Source organism: Callospermophilus lateralis, chromosome 2, assembly GCF_048772815.1.
Source record: "Callospermophilus lateralis isolate mCalLat2 chromosome 2, mCalLat2.hap1, whole genome shotgun sequence".
NCBI lineage: Eukaryota > Metazoa > Chordata > Mammalia > Rodentia > Sciuridae > Callospermophilus > Callospermophilus lateralis.
In genome coordinates this window covers 152615872-152628719 of record NC_135306.1, presented here as the reverse complement: position 1 = coordinate 152628719, position 12848 = coordinate 152615872, and the positions used below count along the sequence as shown (strand labels likewise).

Here is a 12848-nt window from a genome sequence, read left to right as displayed (position 1 = left end):
AGTGAAGGACTGCGAAGACAGGGATATTTGAATAATGGAACACAACACATAATAAATATATAACTTATCACTTAGCACCTCTTTCTGGCACTCCAAGTTTCACTAAATTATTATTACTAATTCTCAAAGAACTTTACTATTTGCTGAGTTTCCTAGAGCTGCAACCTTCTCTCTCATTCTGTCAGTGTTTCACATTGAATAGGAAAGAGAATAATTTTATGCATTTTCTCAGCTTTATATTTCACCTATATTATGACGAGTTTCTAATAAATATCTGAAAGCCAGTTCTGGTTTCCAGACCTGAATTTAGAACTTTCTTCTAGGCATTTCCATATGGATTTTCACAGATAAAACAAACAATATGTTCAAAAGCAAATTGATCACTTTCTTCTATAACTGCCCATTATTCTATTAGTATAAAACTTAAAATTTTCACAAAAATGATCCAATTATCACAATTCTTTATTTTTTAACCCCTTCCAATTAATTACCATGTATTTTCTACTTAACCTCTAATATTTCTCTCTTGATCTACCTCAGCTTTAGCTGAGTACAAAACTATATCTTATAAATCTTGACATAGTCTAACTGGACTACTAAATTAGCTGGAAAATAATAATAATTTGTTATTTTATTTGTATAATAATATTTACATAATAATATAAATGGCAAGGACTTCAAAGCAATAACAACTTCCATTTATTAGCATTTTCTCTCTGCCAGAAAAATTATATAATTGAGAAAAAGAACCTTTAAAGAAGAATAGCAGTAAGATAACCACTTGTGATCATTGAAGTACCTGAAGATTATCCAATAGAAAACCAGAAAGGAAATATTAATTATCTACATTTGCAATATGAGAAGTTAGGAAAATATTTTTAAAACATCAAAAGAAGAAATTCATGGAAATAAAGATAAAAATGAATTAGTTAACAACAAAACCAGAGCCGATTAATTTTTTAAAATAACTTATTTCAAGACTCATCCAGGAAATTTTTTAAAAGCACAAAAAATTAAAAAGATAACAAAACTAGAGAGAAATATACCATTAAGCATACTTAAATAGTATGCATAATTATAGCAATATATTTGACATCATGTATGTAGTAGATAATTTTATAGGAAAATATCAATCACCAAACTAGTTTAGAAAATAAAATCCCAATAAAGATTCAAGTCATGTACTGTGATTTGGGACAAAGACCATGTATTTTGATTTAAATAAACAAAATGAGTGTTTTATCTATTACAATTCATAAAGCAGGGAAGAGAGGGCACATGGTGCTCAGGGGTCATTTGGTTATGCCTAGGAGCACTTTTGATTATCATAACTAGGAAGGGAGTGTTACTGGCAGTTAGTGTGTAGAGGCCAAGAGTGCTGCTATGTATCCTAAAATTCACAAGACAGCCCCTTACAACAGAGAAATGTCCACCCCAAAATATCTATAGTACCAAGAATGAAAAATTCTAGAGAATATGAAAAGATAGAAAGTTACTCATCTAGTCACTTATGAAGGGAGATACAAACACTATTAATACCATATTTGCAACTCAGTACAACTCTTTTAAAAATAATAGTTCATATTTACACTACAGACCTTGTCTTATGAATAAAAAAAAATTACTCAAATTAAGAAATCTATCAATGGTGTGATTATATGAGTAAATATAAGAAGAAACATGATTTTCTTAAGAGATGAGAGAAATCCAGGAAATTCAATAGGGATTCATGAAAAAATTGTGAATAGGAAGTAAGTTTTCCAGTGAGGAGTATCTTCCAGAAATTCAGAGCAAACTTGTATATTAGTGAAATATCTACTAAAAGCATTTTCATTCAAAGTTTGTTTTCATTAAAGTGAGATAACACATAAACTATTACAACTATTATTCAACATTTTTAGATAGTAACAGCAAAGGAGAAAGGTAAGCTAATAGGAAGAAAATGTATTACCTTGAAAAGAAATTTTAAAAGTCTTTATTAAGGTTTTTATTGATATTTTTCTGAAAACTCTTAAAAATACTATTAACTCAAACTAGAATTGATAAGAGTAACTAGATAAAAATCAAAATTACAAATTAATAGATTTTTATAAAATTCATCACTTTGAGAAAATTTTATAGAAATAGGCTTTATTCACAAGAGCTGTAAAGCTAGAAAAGTTACTGCTATTAAGTTCATGTTATGCAGCAGAGGGAGGTCTGTAATAATATACTAAGGAACTTTAAGAATTACCCTTATTTCTTAATTCCCCTCTTGAACCCAGGATTCTGCCATAGTAAATGTATGGGAATTTTTCAATTAACACATAAATTCAAAGCATTATTTATCAATAACATTTAAGAATTTTAATTGAAAATAATAGATCCTACAGTATAGTAAGCACTATGAATATGCAAACCTGTTTATTAAAATGCTGAGACAACAAAGAGAGTAGGCTGGCCCTTTAACATATCAGAATATAATATAAAGCTAATGGAACTAATGAGGTATATTACTGACAGAGGTATAAGAATATGTATCCCAAGAAAAGAGTATTTCTTCCCTAAAAATGCAAATGTGGATAACAATGGTATCTTCTAGCATTAGAAAAACAGAACAGATTATGTAATTAAAGGATTTGTCCAATCAGCTACCACCTTTTTTAGAGTATGAACTCTATTTTACAGTTATTTCCTGTGTTTGAACTAACATTTATGAGATGTGCACCCACACAAAACCATACAAAACTGCTAAAATGCTTTTATTAAAGTCATTAAGTAAAATAATTATATTAAACACTGCATCAAACTCAAATACCACTGATTAGGAAAGATTTGCATAAACAAAATTAGAAGCAGAGCATGTCCTTGTATTGGAGCACCAAGACCAGAGAATGCAGATACTTCTAGTCAAAAGTAATAGTCTAAATTAAAGTACAGAAAGTGATATAGAAACAGAAGATATGAACATATTTTTTAAGACAAAATAAACAAGATTTGGCAAACCTGTGCAAAGCTAGATGTGGGGTAAAAAACAAAATAAAAACCATAACATGATATACAATATGGAATGGGACAGCCAAGGACAGAAAAGTCAGTAAAAACATGGTTAAACCCCCTCTACTGGGCTGGGGTTTGGGCTCAGCAGTAGACTGCTCGCCTAATGCCTGCAGGCCCTGGGTTCAATCCATAGGACCACATAAAAATAAATAAATAAAATAAAATAAAGGTATTGTGTCCAACTACAACTGAAAAATAAATATTTTTTTTTAAAAAAACTCCCTCTACTAAGAAGATAAAAAAATGTCCCCCACAAACTCATCATTCACCAGCTTGGTGATAAACAAATATAAAAATGCCTGAATTTTGATCTTAGCTGTTGGAGCCAACATAAATTTGCAAACAACTCAATACACAGCTTCTACCTTGTGGACTTTTCTTTTAAAATTATCAATAAAAAGTAGACAAATTAGTGTTTGTGAACCACTCCCATACAGTTAGAATCATCATCATTCATTTTTCAAGAATATGAAGACAAGCAGGGCTGGGTGATGCACACCTGTAATCTCAGCAAATAGGGAGGCTTGAGACAGAAGAATCACAAGTTCAAGGCCAGCCTCAGCAACTTAGCAAGGCCTAAAGCAACGTTATTGAGATCTTGTCATAAAATTTTAAAAAATAATTAATTAATTAAAAAGGTTGGGATGTAGCTCATTGGCAAAGTACCCCTGAGTTTAATCCCTTTGCAAAAATAAAATAAAGCCAAAATCCCAGCAAACAAAAAATAAACCCAATATCTGGGGATAGTATCCCACATATTTCTTTTAAGCTGGATATGTCTGTTGTTGCTGTTGTTATTGTTGTTGTTGTTTTTAGGTTTTTGTTGGGGGGTAGTAATGTTCTGTGGTTTGATTGATGGTAGGGCAGACTCAGAGGGCCACAATACTAAATATAGATGTCAGTATCCAGAAGTTTTGTTCATGGAAGAAATTGGAATACATGATTATTCTGGCCAAGGAAAATAATAAACATAAAGATAGAACTCTGCACCCTTGTTGAATACAAGTAGGAACTTGGTAACTCATTACCATCTATGGTCTTTTACCTATAAACCCTGGACTTTAAAAATATCCCTGGTCTGCCTATTTCCAGTTAATTCCATGCTGGTTAAAAATGTGAAGATTTATTTGAGGGACATCCTTCTAAAAATGAATTGGTACTATTAAGAGAGTCAGAGAGAGCTCGGAATACTAGGATCCTATAGAAATACAAAGTTGATGCCTAGTAATATGCCTACAAAAGCTTATTTTATAACAAATAGGGACAAATAATAAATAAGCTAATTTAAAAGCTGAGTAAAGCAGAAATAAAATATACAATAAATATCATATTTAAGACCACCATGAATCACAATAAGTCTACCCAATTCCCTTGACATACCGGGCTTTGAGTTTTCTGGAAAAAAAAAATATGTGGTTGCAAATATCTCGCTTGATCTCACTTAATCCCACAACCTTCCGCTTGAGCCTGTTACTCTGAACTCCTGTCCCCAGTATTTCTACCCTTCACTCTGATTCACAGTCCTTTGCCTCTAAGCACTTACATCACCCCTCTGCATCCCTATTTCTCTACTCTACCCCTCCCCTCCTCTCTATCTAGCATTCCACAGTCTCTTTCTTATGGGCTTCTTCTTTGGGTCCTAGTATCTTACCTCGCTCCAACAGAGGGAGAGAAGACCTCTCCACTATCCAGACAGTCAGCTATATGTATGTCTGACTCACGGACCTGGTCCTCTTAAAAGGATCACATAATGTAGTACAACCCTGCTGCTAAGAGACGCTGAGGACTTCACGCTAATTGTGACAGCTAAAATTTCCCAGGAGGCTCCTCACACGAGACTGAAACAGGTCAAAATAATGTTTGCATCTCTTTTTAACTATTTTACTATCTTTCTAATGTTTTCAAATATAATGTTCTTTATTACTCAATTATCTTTAGATTTTAATTCCTAAAATTGAAAGTCTGGAGAATAAATGTCCCCGTATTTCTTTCCTTTCTTCCCCATTTTCCAAATTCAGTCACCTATAGCATAATATTTTCCTAGAGAAGATACATAACTTACTGTCTTACAGTCATAAGTCTATTTTTGTTTTAAGTTGTTAAATTTCAGTACTACATAAGCTTTGATTGAAATACGATTAAATAAATTTATTTGACAAAGAATACAGAATATGTATGGTGTGATTAAAAAAAGAATAGCACATTATTCTCTATAATTAAACATCTATCACTATAAATGAAGGAGCCCCTTAAAAGAAAATTGATTCTTGCCTGGTATAGTGGTTCAACTGCCCATCACTATGTCAAATTTCTTTTTAATTCATTTTGGACCATGGCTTTCTAGAAGAACTTTTATGATTTTTCAGAAATTCAGATTTTTATATTTTGTCAAATAGCAGAATAAGGAAAAGCTTTCTTCATTTTTCTCTCAAATAACTTATTGTTATTTGTTCTTAAGAATATCAGAATTGTTCTCTCCTGAGATTACTTTACATAGTGGTTGAAAGTAAATTTAACTTGTAAATTGAACTTTATCAAAAGCTGAATTTATTGTATACCTTATTTCATTCACTGAAGTACATATTCTAGGTTTCTTTTTAAATTTATTTTGGAGAAAAAATGATGAATTGTTTGTGTTTCTGTTTGTGTAGAACCTCTCTCCTTTCTTCTTGTTATACTTAACAATCACATTGACTGTATGAGGAGGAGGAAATTGCTGATATGGTAGTATTCAATAGATAATATTCCAAGTGGTCCACATTCTTTTGAATACTTAGTGTTGTAGGTATATTTAATTTGACCTATTCTAATGAACTTGTAATGGGATCCCCTCATGGCATAAATTTCCATTTTCCTAATGAATAATGATGCTGAGCACATTGTCATGTGCATATGTTAATCATTTGTATACCTTCCTTTTTGAAATGTCTATTTAAAACAGTTGCAAATTAGTGCAAACACTCTGGAAAGCAGCATGAAGATATCTCAAAAAAGTAGGAATGAAACTACCATATGACCCAATAATCCCACTCCTCAATATATATTTAAATGATCTAAAATCAGCATACTAAAAAAAATTAAAAATAAAAAAAATAAAATCAGCATACTATAGTGACACAATCACATCAATATTTATAGGAGCATAATTCACAGTAGCCAAGCTATCAAACCAACCAAGTTATCCTTCAACAGATGAATAAAGAAAATGTGGTATATATACACATTGAGTATTACTCAGCCACAAAGAACTATGAAATTATGGCATTTGTTAGCAAATGGATGGAAATATAGCCTATCTAAACTTAAGTGAAATAAACCAGACTCAGAAAGCCACAGGTCAAATGTTTTCTCTGATATTCCAAAGTTAGTCCAAAATAAAGAGGAAAACTAAAAAGAGAGAAAAGGAGAGATAGAGAGAAAGGGAAATTCAAGGTGGGGTCCATAAAAATAGTGAAAAGACTGGTGGACTAGAAGAAGGGGAATGAGGAGGAGGGGAAAGAAACAGGATAAAAGTAAGTGAAGAACAGAGGAATAAATAGAATCTAACTTTCTTATGTAAATGTACAATAAATGCACCACAGTGAATCTCATAATTATGTATATATACAGACAGTAACCCCCAAAATAAAAAATTTTAAAAAACTAAAAGTAAATAGCAGAAAGATTCATAGAATAGAGCGAAGGAAACAAGGAGGGTGAAGAGGGTGAGAAAGGATAAATACTGGGTACTGAATTTGAGCAAATTATATTCCATTCTATCTTAATTATTTCAAAATGAATCCTAATGCTGTGTACAACTAAAAAGAAAAAAATTAAAAACCAGTTGCCTGTATTTTTAATAAGCTCTTTTTTATTAACTGATTTGGAACTTTCTCTATCAGATATATGCTCTTTTTGGTTTCCATTTTCGCTTTCATAATGGTATCTTTTGAAGATCTGCCTTTTTCTTTTGATGAAATTCAATGTTGAAGTTTTTTCCTCTTTAGATTAATGCATTTTATTTCTTATATAAGACATCTTTGCATTCTCCAAGTCTATTTTATTTTCTTTTGAACTTTATACCTTTATCTTTATACTTTTTGGTTCTATGTTACATCTCATATTAAGATTTTTAACCTTTAGATAGAAATCAGAGTATGTTTGTTTTTTCACACAATATAAGTTGTTTTAGCTCTACCAAGACATTTTTCTGCACTGAATTGCATTGATTTATCTGTGGATAACCAATTAATTACATGTTTAAAGAAGTTATTTTTGGTTTTGTCATCATTTCTCAACAATGGGCAGCTCTATTTATAAATACAAGCCCACCCCTAGAGAATGTGGGACACATACTATAGAAATGATCCCTGAAAGTATAGTCTTATAGAAGAAAAAGTTGGCTACGATCTACATACTGTGGGGTCGGGCTCCAAATTCCTCAATAGGACACCCATAGCACAAGAGTTAATAACTAGAATCAACAAATGGGACTTACTCAAACTAAAAAGTTTTTTCTCAGCAAAAGAAACAATAAGAGAGGTAAATAGGGAGCCTACATCCTGGGAACAAATCTTTACTCCTCACACTTCAGATAGAGCCCTAATATCCAGAGTATACAAAGAACTCAAAAAATTAAACAATAAGATAACAAATAACCCAATCAACAAATGGGCCAAGGACCTGAACAGACACTTCTCAGAGAAGAACATACAATCAATCAACAAGTACATGAAAAAATGCTCACCATCTCTAGCAGTCAGAGAAATGCAAATCAAAACCACCCTAAGATATCATCTCACTCCAGTAAGATTGGCAGCCATTATGAAGTCAAACAACAACAAGTGCTGGCGAGGATGTGGGGAAAAGGGTACACTTGTTCATTGCTGATGGGACTGCAAATTGGTGCAGCCAATTTGGAAAGCAGTATGGAGATTTCTTGGAAAGCTCGGAATGGAACCACCATTTGAGCCAGCTATTTCCCTTCTCGGTCTTTTCCCTAAAGACCTAAAAAGGGCATGCTACAGGGACACTGCTACATCGATGTTCATAGCAGCACAATTCACAATAGCAAGACTGTGGAACCAACCTAGATGCCCTTCAATAGATGAATGGACAAAAAAAAAATGTGGTGTTTATACACAATGGAGTATTACTCTGCATTAAAAAATGACAAAATCATAGAATTTGCAGGGAAATGGATGGCATTAGAGCAGATTATGCTAAGTGAAGCTAGCCAATCCCTAAAAAACAAATGCCAAATGTCTTCTTTGATATAAGGAGAGTAACTAAGAACAGAGTAGGGAGGAAGAGCATGAGAAGAAGATTAACATTAAACAGGGATGAGAGGTGGGAGGGAAAGGGAGAGAGAAGGGAAATTGCATGGAAATGGAAGGAGACAAAATTATACAAAATTACCTACAAGAGGAAGTGAGGGGAAAGGGGAAAATAATACAAGGGGGAGAAGTGAATTACAGTAGAGGGGGTAAAGAGAGAAGAGGGGAGGGGAGAGGAGGAGGGATAGTAGAGGATAGGAAAGGCAGCAGAATACAACAGACACTAGTATGGCAATATGTAAATCAATGGATGTGTAACTGATGTGATTCTGCAATCTGTATACAGGGTAAAAATGGGAGTTCATAACCCACTTGAATCAAAGTGTGAAATATGATATATCAAGAACTATGCAATGTTTTGAACAACCAACAATAAAAATTAAAAAAAAGAGAGAGAATGTGGGACACTTGACAAATGTTTAGAAGGATCTCTGTCATTATAAATAACTTCATTAAAACTGAATTTAAAAGTGTACTATCCAATATGATGTATAGTATTTATAGGTGATGACAGTTTAGAACAATAAGTAGATATGCATCTGTTTTATTATTTTACTTGGACTGCTACAACAAACTACCATAAACCAAGGGGCTTAAACTGGAAACTCATTTTTTCCCACAGTTTTGGAAGCCTCAAGTTCAAGCTCAGGTATTAGCTGGGTTGGGTCCTATTTGGGTGAATTTGTTCCATGTCCCTCTCCTGGCTTCTGATGGTTTAATGGAAATCATGGCTTATAGATGCATCACCCGGATCTCTCCATTCTTGTCCAATTGCCAGCTCACTATGTGTGTATCTCTGTATCCAGACTCACCATACTCCAGTTTGACCTTGTCCTAACTAATTTCACCTAGAGTTGCCCCATTTCAAAATAAGGCCACATTCTGAGGTTACTGGGCATCCGGGCTTTAACATATGAAATTTGGGACAATACCATGAATTCTACTTTCTGTTAGGCCATGATGGCCTCATTTTTCCATACAAAGCCAATGCATTTTATTTCTGAAGCTAGGTTAAGAAAATATTTGTTACATTAAAATAAACATATGTGCCATTACATTTTTGCAAAAATAAATTAATTAAAACTAAATTAATTGAGGGAAGACACGATTTACCAATAATAATTGTTCAATCAGGGCACATAGAGTGTCTTGGTCTGCTTTGGCAGTTTCTGTAACCTTCCCAACAATGTTGCCATCAGCCTGATGACCCCCGAAATTAGAAGACAGCCTCTGGACCCAGACATTTCTCCCAGCCAGATTTCTTTTAACCAGAAAGTGGTGCTGAGCCCTAGGTTATAGAGACAGTGGTGGTGAAAGCACCATGCTTAGGTGAGTGAGAAGAATTGAAATGAACAAAGCCTGGAACCCTTCTCTAGGCAGAGAGAGAGAGAGAGAAAGAGAGAGAGAGAGAGAGAAGGTTTATCTTCAACATCATGCCTGGAAATTCTGCTTTCTTAGGAGATGCAGAGAATAATGAAACAGATTAGGAAACAGAGTCTTTATAATAATCTTACCCAGCAATCCAACACATCGTTATCATTATCATTTTCTTTTTTAAAAATTTTTTTTAGTTGTTGACAGGCCCTTTTTTTATTTATTTTTATGTGTGCTGAGAATCAAACTCAGTGCCTCAAACAAGCCCAGCAAGTGTGCTTCTGCTGAGCCACAGCCCTAGCCCCTTTTTCTAATATCATGTCCTTGCACAATTAAAGAGAGAGGATGCAAAAATAAGTTTGGGTATTTGGAAAGTGTGGATAAAGCTGGTCACCATGAACTTGCAACAGAACAAACTAATCATGTATGATGGTTTCTAGCAGTTGCCAGAGGTACAGAAGTGGCAGGAGACAGCAATGTGTTGAATGGCAACTATGATGAAAAATGATAGTAGAGGTTATTCTCATGAATAAAGTTGAAATGATGGGCTATAAGAAGAAGATTTTATAAAACAAGTTTCTTTAAAAGAAAGGAAAGAAATTATACGTGTGTGTAAATATACATATTTATTTGTTATATTAAGTCTATATAATAATCTATTCTAATATATATATATATATATATATATATATATATATATATATAGTGTATGTATGTATGTGTGTATGGTAATAATCTATCCTATATATATGTGTGTGTGTGTATGTATGTATGTATGTGTGTGTGTGTATATATATATATATAAACATATATATATATATGGTTGAATGGATGATGTGGAAAACCATTCATGCATAAAAAAGAATGCTACATTTAAACAGAAGAATGTTTAAAAATTCAGATCCCCAGTATCTTTGAGCTATGACTAGATCCAGGCCATCTTGATACATCTTTGACTGTGGAACTATCTCATAAAGTTCAACAGAAGGGAGGACATAAGAACTGTAAGGCGATGGAAGTGACCAAGATTTCTACATGAATATAGAACATAGTGAAGAGTCCATGGACTTTTATGACATCATCCCCTACAACATTTTCATCACAAAAATTTCTCCTAAAACATGGATGAGAGGTGGGAGGGAAAGAGGGAGGAAAGGGAAATTGCATGTAAATGGAAGGAGACCCTCAGGGGTATACAAAATTACATACAAGAGGAAGTGAGGGGAAAGGGAAAAAAATATAAGGGGGAGAAATGAATTACAGTAGAGGGGGTAGAGAGAGAAGAGGGGGAGGGGAGGGGGAGGGGGGATAGTAGAGGATAGGAAAGGCAGCAGAATACAACAGACACTAGTATGGCAATATCTAAATCAATGGATGTGCAACTGATGTGATTCTGCAATCTGTATACGGGGTAAAAATGGGAGTTCATATCCCACTTGAATCAAAGTGTGAAATATGATATATCAAGAACTATGTAATGTTTTGAACAACTAACAATAAAAATTTTTTAAAAATTAAAAAAAAAATTTCTCCTAAACATCCTTCTCTGCCCCACTTCCATAAGCCCACAAGTTCACTGTTAGCACTTTAACTTGGCTCATAACGTAAATCATTGTGCATCTACTGGCGACTGAACTTCAGGTCAGGACTGGAGGCCAGGGCCCTAAGTTCTCAGTGCATTGTGTAGAATTACCAGTTGTTTTTTTTTTTTTTTTTTTTTTTTAAAGAGAGAGAGAGAGAATTTTTTAAATTTATTTTTTAGTTTTCGGCGAACACAACAAACATCTTTGTTTGTATGTGGTGCTGAGGATCGAACCCGGACCGCACGCATGCCAGGGGAGCGCACTACCACTTGAGCCACATCCCCAGCCCCAGAATTACCAGTTTTTTAAAGACATAAATGCTATAGACCCTGTAAGATGGTCAATGTGGAAAGATTGAGATTTCTACTCCACACTCCTCACAGCAAGCTATTCCCACCTCAAATTGAAAAATAATGTGGTTGATTTAAGAAGTACCTTCCTTAGTTATGTGTCTTTTTTTCTAAGAGTTATTGTGCCAATCAGGATTATGGAAAAACCAGGAGATGAGACAAACACTGTACCTAACCCCATAAGTTCCATTATATTGGGAGGCAAAAGACCTTTGAAGGAGGAAAAAAAAGGAGGAATGAGACATGAACTTTATTTTGTCTTCATTATACTGAGAGTTAATATTACTAAAGTTAAATGAAACAACAATGAAAAGTAATATGCAATCACAGGTAAAAAATTAAAATTCCAATTGTAATGGCATCTTTATTCTTGATACAGAAAAGCTTAAATATCTTCTGTAAGCATGAACTTCTTAAAAACATTAATTATACCACTAATTTTATTTTGTTGGATGTTTAATATCTAAATATGATGATCTCAATCTACTATATGACTATTAATGTTAACTTGATAACCTTGTCAACTTTTGTGTTATTTTCCTAAAAGTGTATGTTGGGTTTTGTATTTTGTGAGGTGTATTCCCTAAAGTCTGATGGATCTTCACTCTGAGAATTAATCTATTCTTTCTGTTTGTAAAGACTTCTTTCTCAAATATCCCTTTGACATTCATCAAAGATGAAATAAAAGAAATCAGGGAATGGTTTAAAAAATAAACTAGAAAACACCAACAGTCCTACATAGGGATTGGCAAAGACAGGGAGCTCTGTGAAGATTTCAACTATCCATGTTTAGTGGAGGGCCTTCAAGACTCAGACATTTTCAAATATAAATATGGAAGAATCTTTATGCTTTAGTTGGCTTTTTCATTGCTGTGACCAAAAGACTTGACAAGAACAATGTAGAGAAAGAAAAGTTTATTTTGACTCAGTTTCAAAGGTCTCAGTCCATGGTCCGCTGACTCCATATCTTTGGGTCTAAGGTGAGGCAGAAAATTATGGCAGAAAGACTTGGCAAAGGAAAGTTGCTCAGGACATGACAACAGGAAGCTGAGAGAGCTCTGCTAGTGAAGGTCAAAATATAACTCCCAATGGCATAACCTCAGTGGCCTGCCTCCAGCTGTACCCAACCTGCCTACAGTTATCACCTAGCTAATCCATCAATGGATTCAACCACTGATTATGTTATA

The 12848-nt window shown here is 33.7% G+C and overlaps 1 pseudogene; it reads right to left on the bottom strand.

Annotated features, from left to right (window-relative positions):
- Positions 1-7365: 7365 nt before the first annotated feature.
- LOC143393306 (small nucleolar RNA U3) lies at positions 7366-7402 on the bottom strand (annotated as a pseudogene).
- Positions 7403-12848: the final 5446 nt, after the last annotated feature.